Source organism: Pteropus alecto, unplaced genomic scaffold (assembly GCF_000325575.1).
Source record: "Pteropus alecto unplaced genomic scaffold, ASM32557v1 scaffold461, whole genome shotgun sequence".
In the NCBI taxonomy this organism is placed as follows: domain Eukaryota; kingdom Metazoa; phylum Chordata; class Mammalia; order Chiroptera; family Pteropodidae; genus Pteropus; species Pteropus alecto.
In genome coordinates, this window is record NW_006431079.1 from 1072202 (window position 1) to 1084914 (window position 12713).

Here is a 12713-nt window from a genome sequence, read left to right on the forward strand (position 1 = left end):
CCCTGGCCCGGCCCCGCCCGGCCCCCGAGCCCCGGCCTCATTTTCACACGGTCCTCCCCGGCCGGGGCTGGGCGGCGCAGGGGCAGTGCCGCCCCTCCCGGCCCCCTCCTTTCCTCTTCCCGGCTCCCGGGTGCAGGGGGCGCGGCCGCGGTGGCCCGAGGGTGGCTGTCAGCCTGGCGGGGGCAACCCTGTGTCCCCTGCGCAGGCCCGGCTCCAAACCCATTGCTCTTTGCCTGGCTCCAACCCTCCCGGAGCCTCGTGCTCCGCCCGTTTACAGTGTCCTACAACTTGACCCAATCCCTCTTTTGAGTTCCAGCCTCAACGATTCAGACATGGGGCAACCAGAAAGCGTCCTGTGTAGCTCAGAGTCCTACAGTCCCCGAACCCCAAAATCCACCTACGGACTTTTCCCGTGTCCACTGGGGAGGAGTGTGGTTGCAGTGGGAGTGACGCCACATACATCTTACCCTCAGGAGAATTCAGTAAAGAGGGTGACCCCAGCTTCTCCTCACCTCAGCACACCCTCTGCACCCTTCTCCACTCGCCCAACCCAGGCTCTCTGATAGCCCACCCCTCAGCCCTCTAACGGCGGTGGCCCACTTGTCCCACCATAGGGCACACTGAGGACGTCCTCTCTGGCACACTGCTGGGCCCAGAATTACAGCTGCAAATATTCACTTCACTGAAAATCAGTTAAATGTATGTTCAGGGCCGCCTAAAAGGTGATAGGAAAGTGGGCTAGAAGTCAAGAGACAAGACACATCAGGGACAAGAGACAGCCCCAGCTTTGCCTGGGTTTGGCAAAGGTGGTATCCATGACCACCCGAACTCATAAACATCAGGTCTGGCCAGCCGCAAACAGAGGCAGTGCCTGTCGACTGGCCCTCTAAGCAAGACATCCTTACAAGGGAACACACATGCACAGGGCCTTCCCACACCACCCGAGGCACAGATGACTGAGCCCACTATACTCAGCATCACTCCGGGAAGGAATGTACCAACCATTCCTAGATGCAACAAAACACCATACTCGGGGATTTTAAATGTTCTTTGAGCTTCTCAGTATTAAATTTTCTCCTGTGAATATATACATGCATATGTGTTTGCGTATCTATATATTTATATCTTTGTCTGCTTCTATACCTATCTATTCATTCCTTTGATAATCAGAAAAAAAATAAACATAACAAAAAATCCCCACCTAGCTCATGAACAAAAACATATCTTCCTGGAGTCCACCCCACTCCCAGAACTCCTTCCTCCATGCCCCTCGCTGCTGTCCTTGCCCCTCCTATGCCCTTGGCACCCAGGCTGAGACTGCTTCTTTGGGCTTTGGTTGCTAGTGCTATTGCCTGGTAGAGAATCTGAGAAAACTTTTCTGTGGTGGCTTTTCTTTTGACCTTTTCATCCCTGGTGAAGGCAGGCAGGTTGCATCCCTTTTTCTGTCTTTCACCCCTTCCTCCCACCCCCTTTTGTTTGGTACGGAGAGAGACACTCAGCTATTTCTAGTCATAAGGGTGGTTTTTACACATTTGTAAATCTTCACTTAGTGAAACGTTCCCTCCGCCTTTGTCTTTGTGTCCTTAATGGTAGCCATAAATTACCATCTTCTTTTCACTTTGCTGCATCAGGCTTCATTGCTTTTGAAATGATCAAAGTTATTTTCTTTTAAAATCCAACTAGAAACTGCCTATTGTGTGGCACAGACCTCTTTAGCTCCAGTCAAAGCATATAAATACATAAAGCTGCCCATTAAGCTCTACGGGAGCCTTCCCCAGCCCCTTGTGCCTAGTAAAGAAATAAGACATGTGCTGCTCTTTCCTTTCACCGTTTCCTCAAGTTTATATTTCAGTAAGAATACAAATTAATAATGATAAGATCCAGTGCTTTTTTGCTTAAGAGGGTCTATTTTTGTCATGTTTCTCAAAAAAGTTCACCACTGGCATAGATCTTAAAAAATGTTTCTGAATCCTATTTTGTTTGCCCCAATCTTCATACAAATGTGCTTTCAGCTGGTTGGCTCCCAGACTCCTGGGCAACCTTTCTGACACTTCAGATTAAAGTCAATATGGTTTACAACTGGGAATTTCCATGGGGGAAAGGCTCCAGCAGAAATCTGTTCAAATGTCAATGTTTTCAGTGTTCCAGCATCAAGAGGGACTTGGTGGGCCCTGGGCTAGCTGCTGTCTGCCCTCTTATTGTCCAGCTGAGGTCCCCACAAACTGCCCCTGGACTGAGGCTGAATCTCCCTCCCTTTCCTTCTCCCCTCCCCTCAGGTTGAGAGGCCGTGAAACACCCTCCCAGAAAAGAGACATAATTAGCATTCATCCTCAATACTTCGTCCAAAATATAAATATGACAATTCTGTTTAAAAACCTTTGATGCACCCCTTCCTTTCTGTGAAGCAAGTATACCATTAATACCAAAACTTGATACACAGAAAATACACACAAAAAGCAAACTATAGATCAATATCACTTATGATCGTCAATTTAAAACCCTAAACAAAAAAATAATTGATTAAATTCAGGATCATAATTAAGTGTAACACATTTCAGAATGCAAGGATGATTTAATATTATGAATCTACTTACATAATTAATTATAATAAATAAATTTGAGGAGGAAAAACATACGATCACCTCCACAAATGCTGAAAGGCATTTTAAACAAATATTCTTGATTTAAAACAACACTCAATATGATAGGGATAAATACTTAACATGAAAAACATATCTATCTCAATCCAAAAGCCAACATCAAACTCAATGGAGAAATATTAGAAGCATTCCCATTAAACTTTGAAACAAGACAAAGATGATCACTTCAATGTTATTTAATACATTACAGGATATATCAGTCAAATCAACTAGACAAAAATAAATTAGAAGTAAAAAAATTGGAACAAAGGAAATATTTTGGGTGATATAATTGTATAGCAAGAAAACCCAAGAAAATCAACTCTAGTAGTTTTTCACTACTACTAAGAAAATACAGTAAATTAGTAGGGAATAAAATTAATATACAGAAATAAAGTTTTCTCAATATAAATGATATGATGGAAGAAAAGACCATATTTGTAACAGCAACAACAGAAGAAATTAAATATAGCAAGAAATATTCAAGACCTATGTTAAGAAACATTCAACCTACTAAACACTACCCAAAAGAAAACTTGAGGAAGTAGAAATATAACATGCTCTTGGATAGGAATACTCAACATCACAAAGATGTCAGTTCTCCACAGCTTAATTTAAAATTTTAACATGATCCAATGGACTTCCTTTTTATTCTAGATAAATTGATTCTAGAGTTTATGTAAGAAAGAAAGGAACAAGAATAGTAATAAAAAGTGTGGGGGAAAAAAAAGAACAATGGTGGGGGAGGTGGATAGAGAATAAAAGATATTATGAAGCTACTAGATAATAAAAGATATTATGAAGCTTCAGTAATCAGAACGGGGGTAATGCTGGCATATACACAGACAGAGAGGTTAATGGAGTAGATAATATCCAGAAATAGTCATGAAATATCTATACATAGATATAGTATAATAAAGCTGGTATCTCAAGTCATTGGAGAAAATGTAGACCACTAAATAAATGGTATTAAGACAAAAAAAAAAGTTGAATCCATTCCACATGGCTCATTGAGTTAACTTCAAATGGATCAAGATTTAACTTTTTTATAAATCTCAAACATACTAAAAGAAAAATTTATCTTGTATTATGGAAAGTCTATCACCCCCAAATCCAGAAGCTATAAAGGACTAATAAGTTCAACCACAAAAAAAAAAACTTGATGTTTACAAAACAAGTAAAATCAAAGAACAAATGATAAACTGCAAAAAACATTTCCATACCCAATCACAGACATAATTTTTCTAATATGTAAAGAGCCGCTAGACATCAATAAGTAAAGACAAGTGACCCAATATACAGTGAGCAAAGGACGTAAATTAAAAAAAAATATAATGAATCTTAAATATACAAAACAAAAAATCCAAAGCTTGATAACACATTCTCATAGTAAGACTAGAGAAACAGGCATTTAAAACATTAGTGGTGGGAGTATATATTGACATAAATTCTATAAAAGCAATCTTAAAATCCAGAAGCTATAAAGGACTAATAAGTTCAACCACAAAAAAAAAAATTAAATGTTAAGAAACATTCAACCTTTTGCAGCAGCAAAAGATTACAAACGACTCAAATGGCCATCAATAGGAAGCTAGAAATATAAATTACGTGACATCCATAAAATAGAACATTATGCAGCTGTAAAAAGGAATGAAGAAACTATATGTTCTAATATATAAACATCTCCAAAATATACTTTTAAATAAAAATAATAATGTGTATATTTTGCTACCTTTTGTGTATAAAAGAAAAAAACACAAGAATCTATATTTGTATTTGCTTGTATATGAAGACTTGCTAGAAAAATATATAAGAAATTAAGGTAGATGGAGATCAAGGATGGGAGAAAGGTTTTCAGCGATTATCTTCTGATACAAAGTTTTTAGCTGTTGAACCACATGACTATATTGCCATAGAAGAAGGAGGAGGTAGAGACCTAGGGTAAAGGTGGTTTTTATTAGAATGACCACCTGAGAAAGAAATCTAGATCCCAACCATTTTTTTAAAGTTTGGTAATTTTCAATGTGGAGTTTATAGTTCGTTTTCAACCACAGAGTATAACTGAATTTCTCCTGCTGCCTTAGAATTGTTGGCAGCTTATTATGGTGAGTTATTGATCTGGACCAATTTAGGCTAAAGAGGCAATAGATAACATCTTTTAAATTCTTGGGACAACATTGGTAACTATTGCCTAAAGCCTGTGGGAAGAGAATTGGCGATCAAAACACACACACACACACACACACACACACACACACTTTCATCAGTCATTAAAATCATATAAGATTACTGATTAAAGATGTCGCAATCCTTTTAAATCAATTCATAGAGCCCATTAATAAGATAAATTAAAATGTGACATGTGGTTCCTTGCAATTATCTGTTGACCCATTTTGCAATTTTATTACAGGTAACCAACAATGCCCTCTCACTTATTAATAGGTCAGCACACGTCAACTTATCAATTATTTCTTATTTCTGAAATATTGTTCATGGCAGTGTTCAAGGACAAAAGAAAAGGAAAAGGAAAAATAGAGCTTATACAACTTATATCAAAAACTAGGCAGCTTATGTGATAGAAGAGCAGGGACTTTACAATTCTGTAAACATGTTTGTAGAAAAAGTAGCCTTTGCTTCCATCTTGCTACCATGACACCAAAGGGATAATGACAAAGTTTCTACAGTGAACAGGTATTACTCTTACAATTAAGAAAAGAGATTTCAAAAATGTAAACAAGTATAGACTGCGTGTGCAGACAGACATGAATGGTAGCTCTGATCCTGTCACTTACTATCAGTGGGATCTTAGTCATGCTAACCTCCTGGAGTCTGGGCTTCCCCATATGTAACTCAGGGTAATCACACCTGCTTTGTAGGGTTGTAGTGAGTGTTAGATGAGATAATCTTTGTGAAGTGCTGAGCACAGGCTCTGTACAGAGTGGGCACACAGTTAAAGAGATTCTCATCCCCCACCAACCCACTGAAGACAGGACCCATGGAAACCAAGCCATGCCAGTTCCATATTTCCTGAATTCCTCTATTTGGGCTATTCTATGGCTGTGCCAAAGCACACGTCCTTGCCCTGCTTGTGGGGAGAAACCTGGCTATTAAGCCACACCCATGATGTGACTTTAATTAGAAAACTTGGAATTTTGGAAAATAGGCTAGCTTTGTCCAGATCCCAAAAGGGTGTTTCCTTTATTATGCTAGTGAGTTTTCAGTGCAGGAAATTTAAATGGCTCTAAAAGTATATAATAGCAAGAGCTAAGAGCTTACAAAATGATTGAAAGAGCTAGAGGGGTGAGCTCTAGGCTGGGCCTTTAGAAATAATTCTAAACTGTCAGGGAAACCACTACTACTGCACAACCGGGGGAAAACGAGAACTCACTGAGTAGCTCTGAATTCAGACACTTGAGCTTGAAATCTTTCACTTATTATCTATGTAACTTTGAACAAGATACTTGACCTCTCAAGAATCAAGATGAGGAAACTGCCATCACAGCAACTACTTCTCAATATCTGGTTAATAGACTTATGGCCACAATATTTCTGATGAGCAAAAACAAATAAACAAAGCAAAAAGCAGTTGGAAAATAGTCTCTGCCTCATTCTAATTTTCAAATCTCAAATGAATACATTTCACTGGCACAATGTAAATCATATCTAGGACCCTAGCTGTAAGGGAGTTTGGAAATGCTGTTTGTGCTGTTTTAATTAGCTTGTCAGGCTACACAGTGCAGAAAGGCATAGAAGGAGCTAGAAGTCAGCATTGACTACCAAAAAAAAACCCAAAAAACAAAAACAAATCCACCACAGAGTTATTTAGTTCTTGGGAAACTGAGGAAACCTCTGTCAGTGCCTGTTTTTCATGTACGGGCTCCAAGGGTAATCAAGGCTTAGCCCATTGTGCTCATTGGAAAATGCAGTACATATTTTTCAGTTGCCTCCTAAGCATCCATCTCCTCCTTATCTCTTCCTAACAATGCACAATTTTCATTCTGCATTTAATTCAGGTATCCACCTCTCCCCTAAGCAACCCATGTGCTTTGGAAAACTGACCCTAATTCTATCTTCAGGAATGGGTCCTAATTGGTTTAGATAAATTAGCACATTCCATCTTCTTGGCCATAGCCATTGGTTCAAGGGCTAGTCTCTCCCAAAAGAAATGATTTAAGTTTCACATTCCCTCTCCACACAGGATCCAAATGGTGAGAGTATAATTTGTAATTCATCTTTTTCAGCTGTAGATGTCTTTGCCATTTCTTGTTCTTCTTCTTTGTCTTGCTCTGTGTCTTCTGTTGTGTGATATGTATATCATGAGAGGTTTGCAGGGTGCTCTTGCTAGCACTGTTCTGTTCCTTGGCCTGGGTGGGAGTTATGGAGTTATGCAAGTGTTTTCAGTTTGTAATAATTCATTGAGCGGTATGCACACTTGTGCATTTTGTTGTTTGTATATTATGTTTCGTTTTTAATACATACTAGAAAAGTACTGGATGATAAAACTGAGGAAATCTTCCAAAATCAAAAACAAAAGATGAATGAGTGATAAGATGAGCTATGAAACATACAGTATCTCAACAACAGACATACCAGAAAGAGAAAACAGAGAAAAAGAAAGGGAGGAAAACATCCAAGGAATAATTTAAGAAAAAATTTCCCAGAACTGAAGACTGAATTTCCAAATGAATTGAAAGGGCACATTACGTGCCTATAATGGATGAAAACACACACACACACACACACACACACACACACACGCAAATCTCATTACTGGAAACAAAAAGATCCTACAAGCTTCCAGAAGGAAAAAACAGGTCTCAAACAAAGGGTCAGACATCAGAGTGGCTTTAGACTTCTCAATAGCAACACTGGAAGCTAGAAGGCATGAAGTAATGCATTTAAAATTGAGAACAGGTATTTCCAAGCTGCAAGTCTATATTTTTCCAAACTAGGAATCTGTAAGGACAGAATAACAACCTTTTATATGTACATAATATCTCAAAAAATTTACACCCCATTACTTTCTAGTGGAAGATACGCTCCACTAAAACAAGAGAACAAACTAAGAGGAAGGCATGGGATCCAGGAAAACAGAGTATTCAACACAGAACCTTTATGCAAGAGATGCCCTGAAGCCCAGGATGAGTGGTGAAAGGAGAGCCCAGGAAGACAGTGGGCCCCAGGCAGCTACTAGTCCAGCCTGGAGCAGGTCTGAGGGTCCAAGAGAGGCTTCTTTAAACAGACAAAAAGGTATAGAATTTCTGACGTGAGCTAATATATTAAGAGGAGATTCTGACAAATGGCCAAAGGCTCGGGGTTAAATTAGCGATTAATGCGAAGAAACTAAACAAACTGCAAAGGAACAGCTCTGAAGGGCCCCTCTACCTCCAGAGCTCCATGGTGTTAGTCTGGGCTGTGCTCTGGCCTGCAGGCCAACTTCGTGTCCTCAATTCTAATCCCCAACCCCCAATCTTCTTCTCTTCCCACAGGTGCTCATCCCAAGGGCACTCCCTAGTAAACATCCTACATGCTAAAACTCCATCACAGAGTTTGCTTTCTGAAAACCCCAACCTACAACACAACTCCAAAAAAAGGAAATTTGTGGAGTAAAGGACAATTCATCATATTTTACTATGCTATACAGCTATCAACAGCATTTACATAATCTAACAATGTAAGCTCTATATATTGTTCGAACCAAAACCACCATATCATTTTATCAAGCAGATAAGAGAATGCGAAGATGTATATGTGTCTTGGCAGTGTAGGAGGAAAGTGAGATAAATCCCCAATTTCCATAGCAAGAAATCAAGAAATAATACCTAAGGTGAAAAATCAACAAGCAGAAATTCTAGCCGGTTATTTAGAAATGTAGGGTATATACCAAGATAATTAGGTAAAAAGGAGATGAAAGTGGTTGTCTCTGCTCCAGGCAGAGGGAGAGTGGGTAACAGATTGCTATTTTTCAGATTTGACTCTTAAAACTATGAGCATGTCCAATTTTCATAAAAACACAACTAAAACCAAAACATTAAGCCTTGGCTATGTGATCAGGTGGGTCAAGTATAGTATCTTTATACAAGATACTATGCAGCACTGAAATGGAAAGATGCTCATAATACCATGTTAAGTGGAAAAAGTAGATGTGCACATTAAATGCAAAATGACGTGCATGTTAAATCTCACTTTAAAAAATTAGATATAGAAGTATATCTGTGCCTAGAAAAAAATCTGAAGCTGTATACACCAAAATGTTTGGAGTTACTCTCTCCACATGGTGGGATGTGGAGGGATTTCAATTTTCTTCCATTTGTTTATACTTGGAGCCCAGATATCTTGACATCTCTGTATCCCTAACTCTTCCAGGCTCACAGGATCAACCTTTTTAAGATTTCATTAGAATTGGCTGAAATCTTCCTCCTAAACACTGTGCAAATTCCAATGCCCTCCCCCAATCCTGGTGCGAATTTCCGGGTGCTTAATTCTCCCATTTCCTCTTCCTGCTGCTCTCAATTTCCCTGGCATCCAGCTTTCTGCAGCTGTTTCCTTCTCTCTGTCCCCAGTTAACACAGATATGGAGCACTGTACCCTTTCCTTAATCTCCCTAAAGAATATCTTACTCAAGGGACTGCTGAGGAGGATAGCTCAACATGGCACTGTAAACAGCTTAAAATCACAGCAGCACCCCATTCCTACTTGTGCTGGCTGACTCTGCATCTGAGAGATTCTCACTGTACATTCTACTTTGACCCCTGCCTCTCACCAGGTGGCTGGGTCCCTCTCTGAATGTCCTCACTTCTTCCCCCTGGCCCCACTCTATGTCCTCTGTGTCTTCACCTGCCACCAAACTGCCAAATTCAAGTCCTTCAGTTTCTTATCCCAAAGATCGTCAAGATCCCTTTTAAGAGTCATCTCCTTCAAGTTGAACAAGCAGCTGGAGCCAGTTCTTCTGTTTGTCTCTCCATTACACTTTACTTGAGGACACTGAGGAACAGGAGGCACGCTACCTGGGTGTATGGGTCCCATGGCATTCTCAGACTACAACCTAGCTGTTTCAGTGTACCAGATTAATGCCCACCTTTGGGATTCAGCAATCTTATTCTAAATAAAAAACAATCCAAGAAAATCACCTACAATTGCGAATTTAGTCAATTGAAATCCATTGCAAACAAACCAAGCATCAACTTTAATTCAACTTTCTGATTGCTTTTTGTTACAAAGTTGCACAGATCCATGTGGTCTCATGATGCTAGAGGGTTAAGCTTAGCAAACTGCATAACCAGGTGAGCTACAGTGGTAAGCTGATGTCACACAATTCCAGCTCTCACCAGAGATGCCTCGAAGTGCCAAAACTGAAAGAGAGGCAGAAACATAAAACCCAAAAGCTTTTGAAAGCCTTACAAGATCCTGGCTAAAGGTTTCTTTATTGGAAGGCCTGTACCCAATGTGTTCTGTGTTTTGGTTCCCAGCTGTAATATCACTGAGAACAGCAACATTTTGGGAAAGTGAAGCATAAGGATTCAAAGAGCTGCCTGGTCTATGACAGCCACAGGGGTAGAGACAGTATTGGCTATCCCCAAGGCCAGAACTTACCTAGGACAGAGCAGAAGATCAGCATTCAGAAGTTTGAACAAAATGGAAAGTAACATATGATCTGGTCCAGTGATGCCCTTGGCCCCGTTCATGGGTCAGCAATCAAGCTATCAAAACCAGGCTCTCAGCAATTAATCCTGCAGTTCCGAAGTTGCTGCAATTGTCCAGTCTGTGCAGCTCGAGTTAAAGGTCAACCCTATAATAAACCCTTCGGAAGTTGAGATCACTGCAACCCCAGCCTGAGGGCCAGGGCAGAAGCGTTCAGGGCCCGCTCCTCCTCAGAGGAAACAGCAGAGTCAGGAAAAGACAGGAAGGAACCTCAAGTTCCAGGGATTCTCATGTGTCCAGCCCGCCTCACCTCCCTCAGAATTAGTACAAGTGAAGGAAGTTCCCTCAGGTGTGTGTAAGCCTGTGAGCATGGACATACACACCACCCCACACATTTTAGCTTGGCTAAAAGCACAGGTCTGTGTAGTGAACTGAAATGTAGACTATGTACCCCCAAGGCCTAGGGAACAACTTGACCACTCTTCTTCTCCAACTTACATCCAATCCATCACCGGGTCATGCAGTCTTGCCTATGAAGCAACACTAGGATCCCTTCCTTTTCCTCTAATTCTACCACCACCCTTGGTGTTTTCTTAAATGCCTAAAACAGTGTCTGGCACATAATTAGGACTCAATAAATATTTGTTGGATAAATGAACAGCAGAGTGAATGAAAATACTCTGTTGTTTCAAGTGTCAGGCCAGAAAATTGGGCCAGACTGACCTACTGGACCACTTATGAACAAGACCTCTATCTCAGTGCACAGTGCAGTGGCAGAGTTAAAGGAATATCCGATCAGCAAAGACTCAAGATGGTGCCTAAGACTTTAAGTTGGAGTCAAACCACTGAAAGCATGACCTGGGCCAGAGCGCCTATTTCCTCCAAGATGGGTGCTACAATCATAATTAAAGAAAAACTACCCAAGGCCATCCACATTGAAAGAGCATATGAGTACCTAAGATTACTGACCTAGAATCACCACCACCAAGATATATTCTAGTAAAACCACTCAATTTTAAAGAAAAAAGGAAAAATTCTTTGATGGTCGAGGCAAAAAAGAAAAAAGTGACATAAGAAATAAAAAAAAAAATCATCAGACTTTTTAACAATAATATCTCATACCAGAAATAAATGTATTCAAGATATCCAAGGAGAGAAAATATGGGCCAAGGATTTTATATCTAGCAAAACTGACCTTCAAATAAAACAGACCTATATGTTATCAACATGTAAGAAGAATTCTGGGACTAACATTCCTACAGTAATTCCTAAAGAATTTATTAAATAAGCATCAGACAAAATGACTGGAGAGACATCAATATAATGTCTAGTGAGGAGCATTAAATATATAGTCACTTGTAGAAATAACAGTAAATGAGGGCTACAAGGTAGAACATTTAATTTATAATGGGATGGTGGTCATGGAGATGTGCCATTCAAAGCTACTTCAAGGGAATCTGCTGTGGGACCATAACTAATATATTATCTGAGGTTAGAAGACCCACCAGACGGTTATGTTCCATGGGAGGGTCTAGAAGACATACTATCCATCAAAGCATCATAAATATGCTGGTGAGGGGGATACCAACTCCACAGAGACAGTCGGTGATGGCTGTCTCGCAGGCCAGGGCTAACATAGAAATCACAGAGCCAGCTCTGAAAGAGCCACAGAAATGATGAGGCTCTGAATAGTTGTCAGTTGGTGGAACTTAACCATCAGATGCCAGGAGGCCACAATTATCTTCAAGCCTTGCAAGGTTGGAAAGGCAGCCAAAGGGGCTTGACCAGCGGGGAGTTGTAAAAATGGTTAATACAACATGATGTCCTTAGAAGCAAAAGAGACAACAAGGGAGCTGCTTAACATCTACAACCAAAAGAAGGCAAGAATAGAGTAGCAGAAGATGGTCACCTTGATAGAAAGTCATAATCTTTTCTCAGTTCCTAGATCTGAACCAATATTTAGATCCAGAACTCACTGACTAAAGATAGGGCCAGTCCCTATGACCCAGTGACAAGTATATACTGTAAATATTCCTCTGGGAATCCAGGAATGACCTATGGAAAGGGGAATGCCCGGGCATTTCAAGGAATATTGGACACAGGGTTGGAGCTGACATTAACACACAAAGACCCAATGTGTCATCATCCTACCACTTCCATTAGAGTGGGGACTTCCAGGGCTAGGTAATAAACACAGTCCTGGCTAAAGCCCAATTCCAGTCCACTGGGTCCACGGATTCATCCAACTGGTCCTTTCCCCAGTCCCCAAACTGAAATTGATATATTTGGCAATTAGAATAATCCCAACATTAAGTCCTGAACTTGGGGATCAGAGCAATCATAATGGAGAAAACTGAGCTGAAGTGTCTGAAATTGCTCCCCGGCCCCACCTAGCCAAGATATTAAATAAAAAACATCAGAACTTATAGGGAA